This window comes from Narcine bancroftii, chromosome 6, assembly GCF_036971445.1.
Source record: "Narcine bancroftii isolate sNarBan1 chromosome 6, sNarBan1.hap1, whole genome shotgun sequence".
NCBI classification, from domain to species: Eukaryota; Metazoa; Chordata; class Chondrichthyes; order Torpediniformes; family Narcinidae; genus Narcine; species Narcine bancroftii.
The window spans coordinates 73,587,844-73,609,066 of NC_091474.1; the positions used below are offsets into that span (position 1 = coordinate 73,587,844).

The 21,223-nt window shown below is 47.0% G+C and overlaps 1 protein-coding gene and 1 long non-coding RNA gene across 18 annotated transcripts in view; one reads left to right on the plus strand and one right to left on the minus strand.

The window, feature by feature from the left end:
- Positions 1-21,223, minus strand: part of ndst2a (N-deacetylase/N-sulfotransferase (heparan glucosaminyl) 2a) — a 287,537-nt gene that overhangs the window by 99,108 nt on the left and 167,206 nt on the right. Inside the window, exon 1 of one of the 17 annotated variants that reach the window (XM_069885375.1) lies at positions 18,101-18,123. The exons of 14 other annotated variants lie outside the window; for them this stretch is intronic. The gene's annotated coding sequence lies outside the window, so the exon portion shown is untranslated. Of the gene's footprint in view, positions 1-17,346; positions 17,386-17,506; positions 17,797-18,100; positions 18,124-21,223 lie in introns of those variants that run through there. 2 more of the 17 variants (XM_069885369.1, XM_069885374.1) reach the window with 2 other exon arrangements.
- LOC138736226 (uncharacterized) lies at positions 16,814-20,941 on the plus strand. The gene is made up of 3 exons (XR_011340168.1): positions 16,814-17,431; positions 19,328-19,391; positions 20,721-20,941. It is a non-coding gene; the product is annotated as an uncharacterized lncRNA (long non-coding RNA).

The following is a 21,223-nucleotide window of genomic DNA, read 5'->3' on the forward strand; positions in this document are numbered from 1 at the left end:
GCAGTCAAATTCCACTTATAAATGAGATCTCTGCTGGTTAGGACTTGAGGGAAATTCTCATGCTCCTGTTTCCAAATGCTCCTTGAGAACAAGAAACTCTCCCAAGCAATTATGGCTGAAGTCTCATTCAAACAACAACAACACAAACTATCCTCCAATCCCTTTGAATGGCTCTAGAGCAGGGGTGTCAAACTCAAATTCACGGAGGGCCAAAATTAAAAACTTGGACTAAGTCGAGGGCCGAACTAAATATTTATTGAAAATTTTCAACAACATCTGCATGTTTTCTCTTCTTTCAACATATGTAATGTTAAACTTTAGGATATAACTTTAGGAGGATAATGTTACAGGTCAGGAGTAGGTAGCTCAAGTTCACCCTTTGCTTGACCTGAGGGAAACATATTTGGTCCCTGTGGAGATGTAGTCAGCATTCACAGGCTGTGTCTATTTTGGCCTGCATCAGGACTCAGCATTTCCTGCTCACTCCTCAGGCTCTAGGCCTCTATTCACCCTCGACCCACCATCCCTCTACCTGACCAGTCCTTTACCCAACCTCTACTCACCCCTCACTCCACTCGCTCTGCCTCTACCCACCCCATCCTATGCACGCCCCTCTACTGCCTCTCCCCTCAACCTGTTCCTCCCTCTACCCGTCTCTCACCCTCTAATCACCCCTCCCCTACTCGCCCTGCCCCTCCCCTTTTACCTCTTCCCTATCCACCCCTCCTTCTACTCATCCCTCCCTCTAACTGCCCCTCGCACCACCATAACTTCCCCTGCCCATTACTCCTCACCTACACCCTCTGCCCACCCCTGCTTACCCACCCACTCAGGCCCAGCGCGCTGCCGATCAGCCTTTGCGGACAGCCACCATCTCTCTCTTCACGTGCAGGGCCGAACCAGCCGTCCCTGGGGTCCGAGCGGGTGCAAGCGCTGAAGGCCGTGGCGACCGGGAGAAGTGCGCTCGCGCTGTGGAAGGGCCATCCGGTCAGTGCCAGTCGCCCGGGAGCCGTGCGCAGCCTGCCATGCCCGTTGCGACGACAGGAAATCACAGGCGCTCGCCAATCCGCCGCACCGCTCGACAGGTGGGAGAAGTGACTGGTTGTGCGGGGAGCCTTCCAACTGGCTTGCCGGCTGCTGACATCGACAGACTTCTCATGTTACAATTTCTCGTGTTACAATGGGGAAGGATGTGCAATGAAGGGGGAGGATGGTGGGGGTGACATTACCAAAAAACAGCATCGGCTCTCGCTGCAGGGCGGGCCACCTCTAATACATTTTTGAAATGATCTTGCGGGCCAAATATAATTATGTGGGCCAGAGTTTGACATGTGTGATCTAGAGCATGATCCATCATCACATAGTTCAAATTATTGGGTGAGGCTGGAGCATTTGACCTCCTGACGAGAATCTGGCAACAGAACAACTTAAATGGGGTTGGAACATCCCTGAGAAACTCCTCGAGTTCAGTCGACAGCTCCTCGTGTCAGCTGAGAACCTGGCACCAGGAGCACCCGAGTACATCGCCTGAGAACTTCCTCTACCTGGTTCAGACAAAAAAAAGGTGGTTTTCTGCAGAGAAGCAAGATTCCCAATGATTGACAGGGTAACTAACAAGGCTTTTTCCGCTGATCAAAATGTCAAATTGCACGGGGAAGGAAGGACATCCAGATGAGTGCAAGGAATAGTCACTTTCTTCAAGGCCAGCGAGTCCTCAAAGGTGACTGCCACAGAGGGCTGTGCATGCTCAGCTCATCAGCCGGTCCGACAGGGAGTGTGATGGAATTTTGAACTGGGGATCAGGCAGAGAAATGACGAAGCATGACTCCAACCAATGGAAGAGGAGGTTTAAGAAGACGCATTTATAGTGGTCCTTTGGCCTATGATGAGGCAACTGCTCTCCCTGAACTCTTGTGTGGACAGAGATGTCCTTTGTGTGGGCAGGCTTTCTCAACTCAAGTTTATTGTCATCCAATTGCAAATTTACAACCTGACGGAAAAGCTTACTCCAGTACAAAACACACAGACCCACAACCAGACATCACACACATACAGGCAAACAATACGTAGGCAGGACAAGTGTTCACATATACAAACAAATAAATAAAATTGAACCACGAATATGAGATTATCGGATGGTTGGCGTGAGCAGTTCCTTTACTTCATCTCAAGTCAAAAACAAATCCCTCCCCCAATCTTATTTCATTCTGGTGTCAACTCTTCACCACTTCAAGAACAATGTAATGATCATCTCAAAGCTAATAGAAATGATGCAACGGCCCTTCCATATCGAGGTTAGATGGCAGTGCATTTAAATATCATTGATCTAAGCCTCAGTACGCTGAGCGCCCTTGCTGGTAACTAAGGCTCATTAGTAGTCATCGCCTTTCAACCAGTCTGCCTGATAATTAATTGCTGGAGCACATTTCACGGTGGTCTCCCAATTAAAATCTTCCAGGGTTCGAACTGGCATTTCAAACATAGTTTCAGCATGTCGAGCACGTTAAAAGGGCAGAAAGGGAAAAGATTCTGGATGTCAGAGTGCTGGAAGGATAGGTATCTGAAAACTGAATGAGTGCTGGCAAACAGCGGACTTCCTATTCCCACGGTGAGCAGTGAGAGAGGAAGTCGCCAGCATTGGACAGTGCGATTATCATAACAGTTAGCGCAATGTTGTTACAGCGCCAGCTATCGTCTCCGAGGTTCAAATCTTGCGCTGTAAGGAGTTTGTACGTTCTTCCCCTGCCTGCATGACCTATCCCCGGGGGCTCCGGCTTCCTCCCATCGTTCAAAACGTACTGGAGGTTGTAGGTCAATTGGGTGCCACGGGCTCGCAGGCCGAAAAGGTCTGTTCCCGTGCTGTATGTCTAAAAAAGAGTTACCACCTTCAGCTTTGGAAGGACATCTGCAGCATTTCACAGAATACTGTAGAGCATGGAGCAGGTTCGTTGGAATTCTGGGCTATTTGCCTGCAGTTTTGGCCTTCCTATCTATAAGACAGTAAGTTCTTGGGAGTCACTATCTCGGAGGATCTTTCCTGGAGCCAAAACACTAATGGCATTGTAAAGAAAGCACGTCAATGCCTCTACGAGTTGTGGAGGTTTGGTATGACATCGGAAACCCTGGTAAATTTTGACAGGTGAATGGTGGAAAGGGCGCTGACCGGCTGCATCATGGTATGGGGGCACCAATACCCCTGAGCTCCAAAAGGTAGTGGACACAGCCCAAGACAACACAGATAAAACCCCCTCCATCATTGAGAACATCTACTGGAGAACGGTCATAGAGCAGCAGCAATCACCTAGGATCGACAACACCCACCACGTGCTCTGTTCTCGATGCTACCATCAGGAAAGGGTGCAGGATTGCCGGAGCCTACCGGGGCACTGATCCAGTACCTCACGGGGCAGGCTCCTGCATTTCCTTGTCACCATTTTTGGCACCACTGGGTATTGGTGCCACAAGACTCACACCACCAAGTTCAGGAACAGCTGCTCCCCTCCACTATCAGACTCCTCGACAACAAACTCAATCAGGGACTCATTTAAAGACTCTTACATTTGTACTTAATTGATTTTTTCCTCTCTGTATTGCACAGTTTTTTTTACATCTCTTTATTTGTTTATTTGCATGCAGATCTTTTTGCACTACCAATAAGTGGTAATTCTGCCTCCCCCGCAGGAGAAAGAATCTCAGGGTTGTATGTGATATCGTTACGTATTCTGACAATAAATCTGAAATCACAGGAACAGAAATAGGCTATTCAGCTCATCAACTCTGCCCCATCACTTTCTCCCCATATCTGTCTTAATGGCTATTGAATGTCAGGATCTTGGCCACTTCTAGTTTCCTCTGGCAGTTCATCCCAAATTTAGACCACCCTCCGAGTGAACACCTTTCAGGTTGCTCTTCAACCTCTCCCCTCTCACTCACCTTGAGAAGCTGAGATGAACAGTGCAGTTGGTCTCAGGAGAGGGTGCACTGAAGGAGTGTGATAGAGGAAGCTGCGGAGGAGTATCAACACTAACATAAACCAGACGGGCTGAATGGCTCATTTGGGATTGCAGTCGAAGTAATCCTATTGCATTATTTCAAGGAGAGGATGATTTTGGATTTTCAAATCCTGCACCCTGGTAGTAAACTATCGTTTTGCAGCGCCTGCACCGAAGTTTCAGAATTACTCCCTTTGTTTCCAGCCACATTATGTGCTCCAATTTTGAATTCATTTTTATTTTGAGTGGGACTGTCACTTTAGAGAACAAATCAAGCTGTGAGCTGACAGGCTAGAACAGCGTGTACTGTACTCAAATTCACTACTTCTGAAGAGAGAGAAGTGGCGCTGGAAAACACGGGTGCAGAGACCATGTAACCAACAGATCCAAGGCACGGTACACATTTTGCTCAGGGGCCATTTTAAGGACACAGCATTTTAAAGCAGAGCTCTTGGACAAGGGAAGTTTTGATTGTCACTTGTCTGAAAAGGACTTTTCTCTCGAAGCATCTCAACAACTCCTTTGCATCAATTTCAAGCCTGCATGTTAATGCTAAATTTTCTGAGACTGAACTTTGAACTACCTTTCCAGAATCGCGCTCAGGCTGTATTGGCTTGCGGTATTCCACACACACATAAGTATATTCCTGCATAGTTGGGAGTTAAGTAGATAAGTTTAGATAAATTTGATACGGTGTTATTATTGTTAATTCATAATTAAAAATATTATTTTAAATAAAAAAAACACTGTCTGGGCTAATTTCTATTTCTGCTATCTGGTATGTAACACAGAATAAAACTTTTCACACCCAAAGGATTCGCTGTTCACTTCTGAACGTTGCCATAATTTATTTATTGACTGAACCAGCTGGATAGCTGCATCCACAGGAGGTTCAATTTAAGAAAATGAGCTCGGAAATAGTAAGCAAAACAAGAACAGAACGACTTTTCAGGAGCCAATCGAACCAAAGACCTTGTGGTTGTGATTGCAGGAAGTGTCACAGTTGCGCCCACACCTCCTCCCTCACCGCCATTTGGGGGCCCAACCAGTTCTTCCAAGTGAAGCAGCACTTCACTTGTCAACCTGCAGGAGTCGCCTCCTGTTCTCTACACCAAAGAGACTGGATGCAGACTGGGAGCACCTTCGCTCTGTCTGCATCAATGACAGGGATATCCCAAAGACCAATCATTCCACCTCTGCGCCTATTCCCGTGCTGACATGTGGCCTCGTGCACTCCCAAACCTCGGTCACCCGTAGGTTGGAGGAGCAGCAGCTAATATTCCATCTGGTTACTCTCCAACCAGACACCATTAACACAGACCTCACTGGTTTCTGCTAGGTTACTTGTTCGCTCTCTCTTCCCCGTCCCTCTGTCTCCTTTCCTTTAGCTCTCCACCCCCTTCCTTCTCCATTCACAGCCATACCCCCCTCCCCCTGTTTGCTGGTGTGTCCTCTCTCCCTCTCCCAGTTTTATTCAGGTGCCTGCCCACATTTTTCTCATACTTTGAGGAAGGGCTCAAGCCCGAAATGCTGGTTATATATCTTTATCTTTGCTATACAAAGTGTGACCTGTCATGGGACGTAATTGGTGAGACCACACGTGGAGTACAGCCTGCATTTCAGGTTGCCTAACCATAGGAAGAAAGTCATTAAACTGGAAAGAGGGGATAAAGGGTTCATGGGGTTGTTTCCAGGAGTGTGGGGGGGTTTCCAGATTCAGATTTGTTGTCAGAGTACATACATCATATAAACATCCCTGAGATTCTTTATCCTGCAGGCAAAGCAAAATTACCACTTATTGGCAAAAAATATTGTACATAATGTATACATGTAAACTAATAAAGAAATGTAAACAAACTCATTGTCCAGTACAGAGAGATAGAGAAAAAAAATCAATAAAATGTAAAAGGATCCTTGATTAAGTTTGTGGTTGAGGAGTCTGATGGTGGAGGGAGAGCAGCTGTTCCTGAACCTGGTGGGTGCGAGTCTTGTAGCACCGACACCTCTTTCCTGATGGTAGCAGCGAGAATAGAACATGTGCGGGTTGGTGTGGATCTTTGACAATTGCTGCTCTCCGACGGCAGCGTTCCCCGTGGATGTTCTCGATGTTAGGGAGGGTTTTACCTGTGATGCGTCCACTACCTTTTGCTGGGCTTTACACTGGGGGGGGGTATTGGTGTTCCCATATCAGACCGTGATGGCTCAAGTGATAAGGAGAGATTAGACAGGCTGAGACTTTATTCTCCACACCTAAGAATTCACAAACAAAAGAGAAAGAAGAAACTTTCCAAATTTATCACCTTGATTAAAAAAACACTTGGAAGAACCTGGAATGGAGGAAAGCTAATGTATAAATGTAAGCCTTTTTTCCCCCTTTTAACATCCGTTACCAAAGAACATGACAAATACATTTTAAACTTCAGCAGCTCATTTCAAATGTTAGGTGAGACATGTGGGAAAGTATATGCAAAGATATTTCCAAAGGGAAAAGTGACAACTATAAATTAGCTTTGACACAAGAGGCCCATCAGTCCAGTAAGCAGCTGAAGGATTATATGAAATTGTTTACCAAGCACTGAACAGATAGAAGAACGCATGACGTTTTGTTTCTACACTCGTCTGATCCTGGATTTGACAAGTGTAGCATTGATAAAGTACAACGTTTCACAACAAATACATTAGAGAGCAGAAAGAGAATTGGGGGTGGGGGGAGGGAGAAGTCTGACTGTATTCTAACAAATTAACAAGAGGACTTTTGACAAGGCAGACCATTTTATGATTTTCAAAGGCACTTTGTGCAAGATGGGAGAAAAACTGCAGTAAATTAGTCTCCCGACAGCCCAAAAATAACATGTGTTATGCAACTGCAAAGCCTACTTTTGAACAACCATTTACCATCATGTTTCATGTCTCTGCCGTGCTGCTTTTGGCAGGGGGCTGGAGCAGCCAGGTTACGTTGATGGAATTTTCTTCCACGTACATGCCCAAATGACATGACCCAAGCACTTGACAATATCAGCAAAAGCTTTGCGGAAAATTGAAGTGTTGACGCTGGTGAATGCTGGTGTTCTTTCATTAGGTCTCCTGTAAACCGATACTTAGCTTTGCAATGAAATGGCAGAGCATTGTTCTGCAGTTAAGAAAAATAATAGATATTCAACACACGTGTCTGGCTCTACACTTGCAGAGTGAGGAGGAGGAGGAAAGTTTGGATGAGGTTTTCGTGCACCTATTATGGGCCAGAGAAAACTGCCTCCTCCTGTGGGCTGTCGCTGAACAGAGAGCAGTAGCAAGATGAGTTAATGGCAAAAAGGACACCAGAAGATCTGTTAATGACTGCTATCAGCAAAATGCATTTACCCATAGCTCTGCAGAAGCAACATTGCATAGAGCTCACTCTCTGGGAGCTGGCTCTGAGGAAATAACAGGCCAGCAGAAGGAGTTTCAGTGTGAAGACATGTCTTCAAACTAATTACTCCTTGCAGGTATTGAGACAGCAATGCTGCACTTCAATATTTTGCATACAGTAATAGCCCTGGTATCCGGAATTCAGGCAACCTGCAGCCTCAAGCAACTGGCAAAAAAAAAGGGAAAATAACTATGAATAAAATAATAGGTAAAATTTGTAAGTTTAAAATTGTAAAAGTAAATGTTCTCTGAAGTAATGCATAAAGCTTTGGTGAAGATGGGAGCAAATATCCAGCCAGCGGAGGGAGGGCCTTGGTCGGGCTTTGCTCATAGCAGCTGTTTGAATAAAGATGTGTGAAACAGCAATGGCATCGCCCAGGGTAAAGAGCTGGTTGATGCCCCTCGCTGTTGGGGTGACTCTCTTAAAGTGTTGACCTATCCCTGCTTAGTGAGAGTTGCCCCGATCAGAGGCTTTATCTGTAAACTTGGGGCAGGATAAAGGTTAAATATCTCTAATGTTATTGTTCATCTTTTGTAGAGTGGGAGGTACCTGCAGATGCAGCGACGGTTAATTGTTTTCAAAGATTGTGAGTGAAAATAAAGTAAAATGCTCTGAAGTTTATATATTCATGCAAGTAAAGTTTGTTCAGTGTAAGTATTGAATTTTTGTCTTTTTAAACCCCGGCCTCGGTCGAGTGAGGCAGGCGGAGGCCCCGGTCCGGGCAGAAAGAAGGAGGCGGCGGCCCCGGTCCGGGCACAGGGAAAGCAGCGGTGGCCCCGGCCCCAATCAGGGCAGAGGGTAGGTGGCGGCGGCCCCGATCCTGGCAAAAGCGAGGGGGAGGTGGCGGCCCCAGCCTCGGTCGAGTGAGGCAGGCGGAGGCTCCGATCCGGGCAAAAGAGAGGGGGAGGCGGCGGCCCCGGCCTTGGTCGAGTGAGGCAGGTGGAGGCCCCGGTCCGGGCAGAAGCAAGGGGGAGGCGGTGGCCCCGGCCTCGGCAGAGCGAAGCAGGCGGAGGCCCCGGTCCGGGCAGAAAGAAGGAGGAGGCGGCCCCGGTCCGGGCTCAGGGAAAGCAGCGGCGGCCCCGGTCCCCGTCCGGGCAGTATGGTCCGACCTAGGAGGGGAGGCAGGCCCCTCCAGCCCGGGTAAGAAACCTGCATAGGAGAAGGCCACTCCGATATAAAACCTACGACCCAAGGACCTCGCTGCCACGTCCAAGCTTGCTTGGCCACGGCACACGAACCATGTGTGTAAAGGGTGGGGCCAATACTGCGCACACTGCACTCCACCTAAAAGCTCCTTTGCGCAGGTCCGAGGACATGTCCACGTCCTCCCCCTCCACGTCCTCCCCCTCAAAAGATGCTCACAAACTCAAGCTAGCATGCTGGAACATCAGAACCATGCTAGACAAGGCTGACAGCCACCGATCTGAACGTCGGTCTGCCCTCATCGCACATGAACTCCTCAGACTCGACATAGACATAGCCGCTCTCAGTGAAGTCCGCCTGGCAGATGTAGGCAGCCTCCAAGAACGTGGCGCAGGCTACGCACTCTACTGGTCTGGCAAGCCGATGGATGAATGACGCCTATCTGGCGTAGGCTTCATGGTCAAGAACTCCATTGCCTCCAAACTCGAAAACCTCCCGACAGGCCACTCGGACCCGATCCTGTCCATGCAACTCCCCCTTAAAACAAGCGTCGCATCACCCTCATCAGTGTCTATGCTCCAACCCTCCAAGCGGAACCAGCAGAAAAGGACAAGTTCTACAATAATCTGCGCAACTTCATTCAACGCACCCCTACAGCCGACAAGGTTGTCATCCTGGCGACTTCAACGCTCACGTCGGCAAAGACTCAGAATCCTGGGCAAGCATGGTGTCGGCAAGTGCAACGACAACGGGCGCCTCCTGTTGAAGCTCTGCGTAGAACAGCGGCTTGTCATTATAAACACCCTTTTTCAGGAGAGGGACAGCCTGAAGACTACCTGGATGCAACCCCGATCCAAACACTGGCACCTCTTGGACTACGTCCTGGTGCGAGAAAGAGACAAACGAGATGTGCTCCACACCAGAGTCATGCCCAGCGCGGAATGCCACACTGACCACCAGCTTGTTCGCTGCAAGCTCAACCTTCACTTCAAGCCAAAGTCCAGGAACAGTAAAGCCCCCAGAAAGAGGTTCAATGTTGGAAACTTGCAGTCAGATGAAGTGAGAGGAAACTTCCAGGCAAACCTCCAAGCAAAGCTCGAGGATGCAATCCACCTCACGGATTCGTCCCCTGAAACCCTCTGGGATCAGCTGAAGACTGCCATACTGCAATCCACTGAAGAGGTACTGGGCTTCTCCTCCAGGAAAAACAAGGACTAGTTCGTTGAAAACAACCAGGAAATCCAGGAGCTGCTGGCAAAGAAGCGAGCTGCCCACCAGGCTCACCTTGCAAAGCCGTCCTGGCCAGAGCAGAAACAAGCCTTCCGTTGCGCATGCAGCCATCTTCAGCGCAAACTCCGGGAGATCCAAAATGAGTGGTGGACTAGCCTCGCCAAACGAACCCAGCTCAGCATGGACATTGACGACTTCAGGGGTTTTTACGAGGCTCTAAAGGCTGTGTACGGCCCCTCACCCCAAGTCCAAAGCCCGCTGCACAGCTCAGACAGCAAAGTCATCCTCAGCGACAAGATCTCCATCCTCAACCGATGGTCAGAACACTTCCAATCTCTTTTCAGTGCCAACCGCTCAGTCCAAGAATCCGCCCTGCTCCAGCTCCCTCAACAGCCCTTAAGGCTAGAGCTGGATGAGGTCCTCACCCGGGAAGAGACATATAAGGCAATTGAACAACTGAAAAGTGGCAAAGCAGCAGGTATGGGTGGAATCCCCCCAGAGGTCTGGAAGGCTGGCGGCAAAACTCTGCATGCCAAACTGCATGAGTTTTTCAAGCTCTACTAGGACAAAGGAAAGCTGCCTCAGGACCTTCGTGATGCCATCATCATCACCCTGTACAAAAACAAAGGCGAGAAATCAGACTGCTCAAACTACAGGGGAATCACGCTGCTCTCCATTGCAGGCAAAATCTTTGCTAGGATTCTCCTAAATAGAATAATAGCTAGTGTCACCGAGAATGTTCTCCCAGAATCACAGTGCGGCTTTCGCGAAAACAGTTGAACTACTGACATGGTCTTTGCCCTCAGACAGCTCCAAGAAAAGTGCAGAGAACAAAACAAAGGACTCGACATCACCTTTGTTGATCTCACCAAAGCCTTCAACACCGTGAGCAGGAAAGGGCTTTGGCAAATACTAGAGTGCCTCGGATGCCCCCCAAAGTTCCTCAACATGGTTATCCAACTGCACGAAAACCAACAAGGTCGGGTCAGATACACCAATGGGCTCTCTGAACCCTTCTCCATTAACAATGGCGTGAAGCAAGGCTGCGTTCTCGCACCAACCCTCTTTTCAATCTTCTTCAGCATGATGCTGAAACAAGCCATGAAAGACCTCAAAAATGAAGACGCTGTTTACATCCGGTACCGCACGGATGGCAGTTTCTTCAATCTGAGGCGCCTGCAAGCTCACACCAAGACACAAGAGCAACTTGTCCATGAACTACTCTTTGCAGACGATGCCACTTTAGTTGCCCATTCAGAGCCAGCTCTTCAGCGCTTGACGTCCTGTTTTGCGGAAACTGTCAAAATGCTTGGCCTGGAAGTCAGCCTGAAGAAAACTGAGATCCTCCATCAGCCAGCTCCCCACTATGACTACCAGCCCCCACACATCTCCATCGGGCACACAAAACTCAAAACGGTTAACCAGTTTACCTATCTTGGTTGCACCATTTCATCGGATGCAAGGATCGACAACGAGATAGACAACAGACTCGCCAAGGCAAATAGCGCCTTTGGAAGACTACACAAAAGAGTCTGGAAAAACAACCAACTGAAAAACCTCACAAAGATAAGCGTATACAGAGCCGTTGTCATACCTACACTCCTGTTCGGCTCCGAATCATGGGTCCTCTACCGGCATCACCTACGGCTCCTAGAACGCTTCCACCAGCGTTGTCTCCGCTGCATCATCAACATTCATTGGAGCGCTTTCATCCCTAACGTCAAAGTACTCAAGATGGCAGAGGTCGACAGCATCGAGTCCAAGCTGCTGAAGATCCAGCTGCGCTGGGTGGGTCACATCTCCTAAATGGAGGACCATCGCCTTCCCAAGATCGTGTTATATGGCGAGCTCTCCACTGGACACCGTGACAGAGGTCACCAAAGAAGAGGTACGAGGACTGCCTAAAGAAATCTCTTGGTGCCTGCCACATTGACCACCGCCAGTGGGCTGATCTCGCCTCAAACCATGCATCTTGGCGCCTCACAGTTCGGCGGGCAGCAACCTCCTTGGAAGAAGACCGCAGAGCCCACCTCACTGACAAAAGTCAAAGGAGGAAAAACCCAACACCCAACCCCAACCCACCAATTTTCCCTTGCAACCACTGCAACCATGTCTGCCTGTCCCGCATCGGACTTGTCAGCCACAAACGAGCCTGCAGCTGACGTGGACATTACCCCTCCATAAATCTTCGTCCGCGAAGCCAAGCCAAAGAAAGAAGAATTCTGATGCAGGTGTATTAATTAGGCACTGTCTCAAGCAACCAAAAAATATATTCATCTGACACCTACCAATCCCCATAGGTGTCGGACACCGAGGGTTTGTACTGTACCTATAAATCACATGCATTATTGCAGCAACCTATGAACTCCACAAAACGCTTCACAGGAAACCCAACCGTTCACGTGTATGGCCAGCTCCCACAGACACAGCAGAGGATACCAGGATATCTGCTACCAGGAGTACAATAACTCTCCTGCCCCCTTTCAAACACTGTTAGATTCCTTGGGGACCAGTCAAGACTTCAGTTTAATGTTACATTCTCAAAGCAGATAAAACAATTAAAGGCAAAACCTGCCTTTATTTAACAACCCTGGCTTCAGAACATTACAAAATGTACGCAGTGCATGATTATTTTAAACTGTGGTCACAGCTGGACTGTAAATGTGTACCTTATTGGGCACTGCAGGCTCCTACTGACAGTAGCAAGAACCATCACATTGTATTTCAACAGACAAAATTAGCAGGCACCCATTTAAGTTAACCCTGTCTCCAAAGTCCCTGGAAAATACCCAACTCTCCACACTGTCAGAACATATCAATGATTGCGGAAGCTTCCTACATACAAACTCTGGGCTTTGCACGAAATACAAACACGATATTCCAAAATCTTGCAGTTATTGGCAACATCCTGAGGAAGTGAGACGTACAAAACAGTTATTTTGAGCCAATGTTCCAAATCGGCTGGGAGATGTGCTTGCTCAGTCATCATCCAGCAAGGCTCAGAGCTCATGCTGCTGACCTCAACTTCACTTCTGTTCCTCTGATCCCCGATTCCTTTACTGACAAATCTATTTCTACCTTCAATGACGTAGCTTCCCCTCTTCTCCAGTTGAAAATTCCAGAGACTTAGTTAAGATTCTTTTTGTGACAAAAAAGAGAACGTAATATTACATGCAAGTTCTTTTAGTCTACCATAAGATAGACAAAGATTCAGCATCTGCCAGAGAAAGAAGAGTAAAAGAGAGAGATCCCCAGAGTCACTGAGTGGTCCTGGATTCACCTCCAGTGCTCCCGCTGCCTCTACAGCCGCAAAGTATCCAGTCCAAACCATCAATAACCTGAGTTCCAGATCAAAACATCTGACACATTCAGGAAGCCTTCAGCACCTCAACACTCTTCTCACATCCCAGTTCCAAAACCTGGTACCCCTTCAGCCAGTCTTGAGCCATTCGCAGCCTGGAGCGAGTCCTTGACCGCAGTCGCCAGCAGCCCACATATGTGGGTTCCTCGCCTTAAGTTGCCAACGGCCTGTGTGTCCTTCAGCTTTTGACACTCTCATTGGTCCATCGCTGCGATACTCCTATGAGTATCCTTCTGCTTCTCCTTCTCAAATAAAGGATGATCTCAGTTTCCTGGTTCCCTCCGCCAGTCCTCTGCTTCCCCAGAGTCTGCAACCCCTTGTGGCCGCTGCAGGATGTAGACGGAGTGGTGAGATGCCAAGTGGATTTACCATAGGGGTGATGGCACGGACATGTGGCAGTGCAAAGATGGCAGAGCACCCACGATCGGAGGCTAAAGGCTCAATGACCAGTCACAGAGCCCTCACTTCCATTCCCTTTCTCAGCATTAAGATGGGTAAACGAGACTCACTGCAGAAAATCTGTTGATCATTATTTTACGGTGGCAGACAAATAAATCCTTATGCAACACCAACTCGGAACAAAACGTACCAAGAGTTGTATGTCAATTGGGGGGCACGGGCTCATGGGCCAAAAGTGTATGTCTAAATTTAAATATAAAAAATTTATATTTAAAAACAAGAGGGTAATGTAGTGGTCGGTGCAAGGATATTTACAGTGCCAGAGACCTGGGTTCAAACTCGGCGCTGTCTGCAAGGAGTTTGCATGTTCTCCCCGTGACCATGTGCGGTTCCTCACATGCTCCACAAAGAGTACAAGGTCAGGACGTTAATTGGTCATGTGAGTGTCATTGAGCAGTGTGGGCCCTTGGGGCAGCTGTATCTCTAAATTTAAAATGTACTTAAAATTCCTCGTCCTCCATGTATCTTTGCAATTTTCCAATCCTCGACATCCAGCCACAAACAACAGAGACGCTAAGCTGATTGTTCCTTGTGGAACAGTGGTCTCCAGCCCATGATTGTCTTGTCTCATTTCCCCTCACACCCAAGAGCAAATGATCAGGACTCATTTGGATCATTCAAACCTCCTGATATCTGCTCCAATTCCTGGTTTTAGAATTCCTAAGACCATGGAAATGTGCAGCATTACCCTTTTGCTGTTATTTACAAGATTCACCATGGTTTTAGACACATTATAAACCTGGGCTTGCCCTCACATGGCTCCTGCTTCCAAATCCCACACCCCCAATCATCCTCTACCCTAACTCCTCCAAAACTTAGCAAATGTGAACTCTTTCGCAATCCTTTTGCCACCTCCTCACTAAATAAAATATTGCCATGTTCATATGGATGCAATCTTGTGAAACCAGGATCTGTGTGATAGTGTGGGCACAGGCATCATTGAAGCCATGAATGAATATTACATCCACTGAACAGGCACACATGCTGGGCTGAGACAGCAACAGCTGAGACACCGTCCATTGTCTTAACATCTCTGATCACCGCACTGGCCCATCATGGACAACCCCAAGAGACAAAAATATCTCACATGCATCAAATAAAACTAAGAATATATCTGTAATGAAAACTGCTGCTTCTAGGCACAGTAACATCTATGTTTATGCAATAATACAGATAGATAGAAATCAGTATTGCATTACAATACAAGAAGAATTAAGCTCCACAATAACATTATCTTTGCTGACACTATAATATTGACATCCTCTTCTTGCATTTCCTTTTTCAATTATAATGAAATTAATCCATGGAAACAGGAAACTGTTTAGTGGAACACACAAACAAGGCGAAACGAACCTTGCCCAGCACCGATGGAGCGCTGCACTGCCAGATCAGTGTCTAACTGTCAGGATAATGAGATTAATCCAGCTGTTTTCAAACTTTTTCTTTCCACTCACATATGACCTGAAGTAATCTGTATGCCATTTGTCCTCTGTAGTTAGTAAGGGATTGCTTAAGGTGGTATGTGAGTGGAAAGATAAAGTTTGAAAACCCCTATTTTAATTGTACTAATTGACTCGTTATGTGGACGGTTTCATAACTCCAAAGGAAATGGGCCAATGACAATTTTTCTCAAGCAAAATATTTCAGTAACAATTGGCCGAGAGCAGTGGTTGTTAAACTTTTTTTTCCTCACTCACATACTCGAATTCTGTTCATAGATTTCATCTCACCATTCACCACAATCATACCACAGCACCTGATTAGGAAGTTGAACCCCCTGGGCCTAAACACCTTCCACTGTAACTGAATTCTCGAATTCCTGACTGGAAGACTTCAGTCAGTCCAATCAGAAACAGCATGTCCAACACCATCGCACTGAGCACGGGGTGGGGTGGGGCAGGGCTGCGTGCTCAGCCCACTGCTGTTTACCCTGCTGACCCACGAATGTACAGCAAAATACAGTTCTAATCACATCATTAAGTTTCAAATTCACTGACGACACGACCATGGGAGGACTCATCAGCAAGAACGATGAGTCCGCTTTCAGAGAGGAGGTGTAATCACAAATGGACTGGTGCAGAGACAACAATCTACACCTGAACATCAACAAAGGAGCTGGTGGTCGACTTCAGGAGAGCCTGTGGGGACCACTCTCTGCTATTGATGGCTCCACCGTCGAGATAATCAAGAGCACCAAATTCCTTGGCGTGAACCTGGAAGAGGATCTCTCCTGGTCCCCCAACACCAGATCCATTGCCAAGAAGGTCCAACAACACCTTTCCTTCCTGCGGAAGTTGAGGAAATTTCAGCTTCAACCCTCCACCCTCACTACATTCTACAGGGGATGCATTGAGAGCATCACTGCCTGGTTCGGGGAATTGTACCATCTCAGAATGCAAGTCCCTGCAGAGGATAGTAAAAACGGCTGAGGGGATTATTGGGATCTCTCTCCCTGCCACGATGGTCATTTATAATGGCCTTTATTTGCGGAAAGCCATAAACATCGTCAAGGACATCATACCTCTCATCCACAATCTGTTCTCCCTCCTGACACCCGAGAAGTGGTACCGAAGTGTTCAGGCCCTCACGACCAGATTACGAGACAAATTTTCCCCAAGCCATGAGGTTTTTGAACTCCAGGGACACAGGACTAGTATATGAAACCTGATATTTATAAGTGAAATGTTATTTATAAAAAATGTTTCAGAGGTAATTTATCCATGTAACTAACCAGCTCCATGGTCTGGAGAAACGCTATCTCGTTTTCACTTTACACTGCAAGGGGTATGGTATGAACGAGAAATAAACACGACTTGACTACAACAGTTTACTTGACAAAGCTTCCCCATCTTGATGAAAAAGGACATCAGATGTACAGGAACACTCCATGTTGCACACCATCATGCTTCTGTGATTATTCCATGTGTTTGCGTGTGCTAAAAGTATTATCACACTTGGGAGTTTCTCTGTGTGCATGAAGCTCAGCTCCTGGTGTGAAGCTCCTCTGCCCTCTCATTGCTTTAAACAAAAGCGCCCCAAACACACAAAGAACATTTGTGTTCCGAATCTGCACCCACTGAGAGTCACACGAGTATGTAACCCTGTGCTTGGGATGCTGGAGATCAACTTGGGCTGAATATAATGCTGACGTCAGCAAAATACAAACCAGTAACACTCGTCATATCCCTTTCAGCAAGTTCCATAATCCTTCAGAGCTATTTATGTAACGTGCTGATACAATGCAAAACAAAAAGTAGCCAACAATTTATGTACAGCAGGCTCCTAGCAACAACAACACAATGGAATTGGCCAGAACATCTCGGGAGAGTCCTTTTAAACAATGCCAGGTGATCTAATTCATGCACCTGTCACCGTAGATGAAGATCTGGTTCAACATGTCACGTGAAAGACCTTGCTGGCCTCCTCCAGCATGGAGTCGATTTTGTTCTGTTATCTGAAGTGGGACTTGAACCCAGAGCTTGTGAGGTGAGAGCAGCAGGCATTAAGCCACAATTGACACCACATCCACAAGAAGACACTGAGAGTGCTCTCGGACAGAGAACTGATGAACCTGATTAATCGGATCACAGCTTCAGACTGCTCGGTCATGGAGAGTTAATGGGGGAAACAGAATCCTACAGTGGAACTGGAAGACTGGGAACATTGCAATGATGCCAAACAATCCTTTTATCAAAAAGGCAAACACAGCCACGTTAACAGCATCCAAACAGAAATCGGAACAGCTCACTGACCTGTCAGCCAGGAATGAATAGGATCACCAAATTATGCTACAAACTGGCTCCCACAGGCTTGGCGCACAAGAAAATAAAATTAAAGGTAAGGCTCATGCACAGAGCACATTTAACATTAAAAAATCCTCCTCATCGATACCATAGGCACAGCACAACTCACCACAGGCACAGGGTTCTGGAGCCAGCCCTCAAGTCTCTCCAACTTGACGCGTCTGCCAAGTTTCAGTTCAAGAAATCGCAGCAAAGCATATTTTTCCCAAACTGAGTTGAAGCCTCCCCTCTACAGTCAGACCCACGAAAGGGGAAAAACACATCCATTCTTAAAAAGGTGGGACCACTTGCCGAGCGAGGGTAATAGTTTCTGGCTGATTACACACACAGTGCCACATAAAGGCTTGGCAACATTTCACTGCTCTGCAGCTGGGACCAGGTCATGAAAGAAGATTATAAACTGACACTAATGATGCACATTCCAACCAAGTGAAGTCATCCTGTTGCATTAACGCAGGCAGGCTTTGACCCTTGGACCCAGACAACAGTGTTTTTTGGCTGCAGTGCCCATTTGAACAATGTGTACATCCAGTGACGCTGTGGCCTCTGCACAAAAGCATAATGGCTGCTATTTCTGATGTTAAATTTGTTTCCCAAGTTGAACGTTTCTTTAAGCAGAAGTCTTCGACAAAAGGGAAACTAGGGCAAATAATCTGGAGCATTTGGCAATTCCGAGTAAGACAAAAGAAACCATTTCTACTACCTGTCAGATCATTACTTTTTCTCAGGACTATATTCTTTCCCGTTCACTTATTTCTTGGACTGCAGCCAAGTTGTGGCTTTCAACGAAAGCCAATGATGAACTGCGTCAAAACCACGAGGGTACTGAGAGAATCAAAACCTCCCTTATCTTCAGGCAAGAGGCAAAATAGTCCGACCAATGAAAGCTCACTCACACTCACACACACACACACACACACACAGACGTGCATGGACTCCCCCCCCTCCCCCCATGCACGCGCAATTGGGTACACACAACCAGTCATCAACCCAGAGAAGCAACTTGTTGTGAAACCTCGCCAACTCTTAAATTCCCCTTTCTGCCTCTCACTTTAACTCAAAAGAGTTCATGCTTCGTCTGATGAACTTGCATCCTAGCAAGGAAGAGTGTTTATTTTTAAACCAATATGGGAAGGAAAGGGATTCAATCATGAAGAAGGCTTGCCAGTGGCTGTACTTTGTGAGGAGTCTGAGGAGATTCCATACGTCACCGAAGCCTCTACAGGTGAACCATGGAGAGCATTCTGGCTGGTTGCACCACTGTTTGGTACGGAAGTGCCAACGCTCAAGGCAAGAAAATACTCCAGAGGGTCGTTAAACTCAGCTACCAACATCACAAGTACCAGACTTCACTCCATCGAGGACATCTACAAGAGGCAGAGCCTTAAGAAAGCAGCCTCTGCCCTCAAGTATACCTACAACCTCTTCATTCTGCTACCATCGGGAAGGAGGTCTAGGAGCCTGAAGACAAGCACCCAGTAGCACAGGACACCTTCTTCCCCTCTGCCATCAGGTTCCTGAATGATCAATGAAGCACAGAGGAGTTTTTATTTTCCTTGCACTATTTGTACGGTGACGCTGCTGCAAAATAGGGAACTTTGTGACGTTTATGACAATAAATTCTTATTCTGATGGGAAGGAAAGGAAGAAATAGGAGAACTAGATGGCAAGAGGGTTTGGAAGACCAAATAGAACAGAATGATAGAAGTTCAGTGAGAGGAAGGGCACGCAAGTTTGAGGAGATGGGTAGAAAGGAGGAAGGTAGTGGGGAAAGGGAGAAGAGAGGGGGAGCAAGTGAAAGGGCAGTAGCCAATGAGTGAGGGTTCAGGATAAGAGTGGAGGGATGGGCGAGGTGGAAGTGGACTGGGTACTGTTCGATCTGTAACCATTCAATGTGAAAACTATTCTTCTGGTGCACCTTCCTTTCCAGGAGGCAATAACAGAGACCTGCTGACAGCTGCTCCTGGGTGCCAGTTCCCAAAGGTGCTCTGTAGGTAGGAGAATGATTGGGTTTCGGTTCTGCATTTCACTGCCTGCTTGTATCTGCAGGGATCACCTCTTGTAGTTAATCAGCATCCATTGAACACTGACAGCATCAACTTCTCAAGCCTTAATTAACTCTAATTACCCCCAAAAAAATCCAAATAGTTTACTTGCTCTTGGAGAACCAAGAACATCTGAAGCAATTAGCAACGCACCCATGAGACAATTCCATTTCACCACGGAGGACAGAATGACACTTTTTTTAAATCACATGTTCCTCAACCCATTTAATGTCCCAAAGCATTCGCAGCCAAACCAGGCTCAGGTAAACCCCGCTTTATGAAAATTTGCTTATATAAAGAAGCCTGTGTTCACATTTTTTTGAAGAAATTATCATGGGTTTATAATGGGTTTTTGCTTTTACGAAAATAGCTTCAATAATCATCAATGGGTCTTCGCTTTATGAATTTTCAGATTACTAACAGTTTCTCAGGAACGCTCTACCTTCATAAAGCAGGGATTACCTGTACTTTCAATGAGAATAACAGTCCAAGTTGTGAGTGAAACTTTGCCACCAATTTGCACACAACAAGCTCCCATAGCCAGCATTCGGGGGGGAGCAGAAGGGGGAGGGAGGATGGCAGGAGGTGGGAGGAGGAATAGGGTGAGGAAAGGGGAAGAAGGGTGGTGAAAGAGAGGGATGGAGATGGGGAGGAATTAGGAATATGGATTTAGATTTTCTTGAAGCCAGAACAAGCTGGAGGGGCTGAGTGACCATCTCCTGTTCCCATGATGACCTTAATGAACGGCTCAAGCCCGAAATATTGGTTCTGTATCTTTATCTTTACTACATAAAGGACACTGTTTGACCTGCTGAGTTTCTCCAGCATCGTGTTATTACTTCAACCACAGTGACAGCAGACTTTTACGTTTTGCTCACTTTCTCCTGTCCCCACGTTGCTTTCTCCCATTTTGACAGTTCAAACCCCAATTTCTCTGAGTTTCCCTTGTTATTGTGGTCTGCACTGTTCTGGAAATTGACCTTCAATTGTGGAGGACAGTGGGGAAAACCGGGAAGTTGGGAGGTTGCGTCGATCTTGTCAATACCTTGTGTACTGTTGATTGATGCCTACTCCCTCAAAATGAGCTGCATGCCCAAGAGGGAAAGGAAAGAGATCATCAGCGGCACCCCTGAACTTTGGCTCCAACAGCAGATGATTGCAGGGCAAGGTGGTGGAGGTCCTCAGAAAGAAGTGAGAACAGGGAAGAGGAGAAAAATCAATGTACAAAATCACCCACCGAGGGAAAATAAAGATAACACATTGTTTGTTTGTTTCCAGCTGAAACATGTTCGCATGTGGAGGTTGCAATGGGTCAGAGAATGATGGATTTGTGCTCTCCTGAGAGTCTCAGGCCATGAATTTCCACAATGTGCCCTGAGGCACCGAACTCCACCAACAACCTGAATGCAAGTGGAACAACCCGCATTGTCAGGCTTGCTTATTAAAGAAACAGATTGGACAGATTTCTCTTTGAGAGTCTTTTTTTCATGAGAGGTCGGTTTCTGGGAGAGTTGCTGTGCCTGGTACAGAGGAGATGTTGCCTGGATTGGAAAATAATTCTTATGAGACAAGGTTAGCAGAGCTGAGACTTTTCTCTTTGGAGTATAGGATGATGAAAGGTGACTTAATAGAGGTCTACAAGATTCTCAGAGGCATAGATAAGTTGGACAGCCAGCACCGTTTTCCCAAGGTGGGAGTAGCAAACACCAGAGGACATCTGTACAAAGTGAAGGGAGGGAAGTTTAGGGGAGACATCACTGGTAAGTTTTTTTTTCACACAG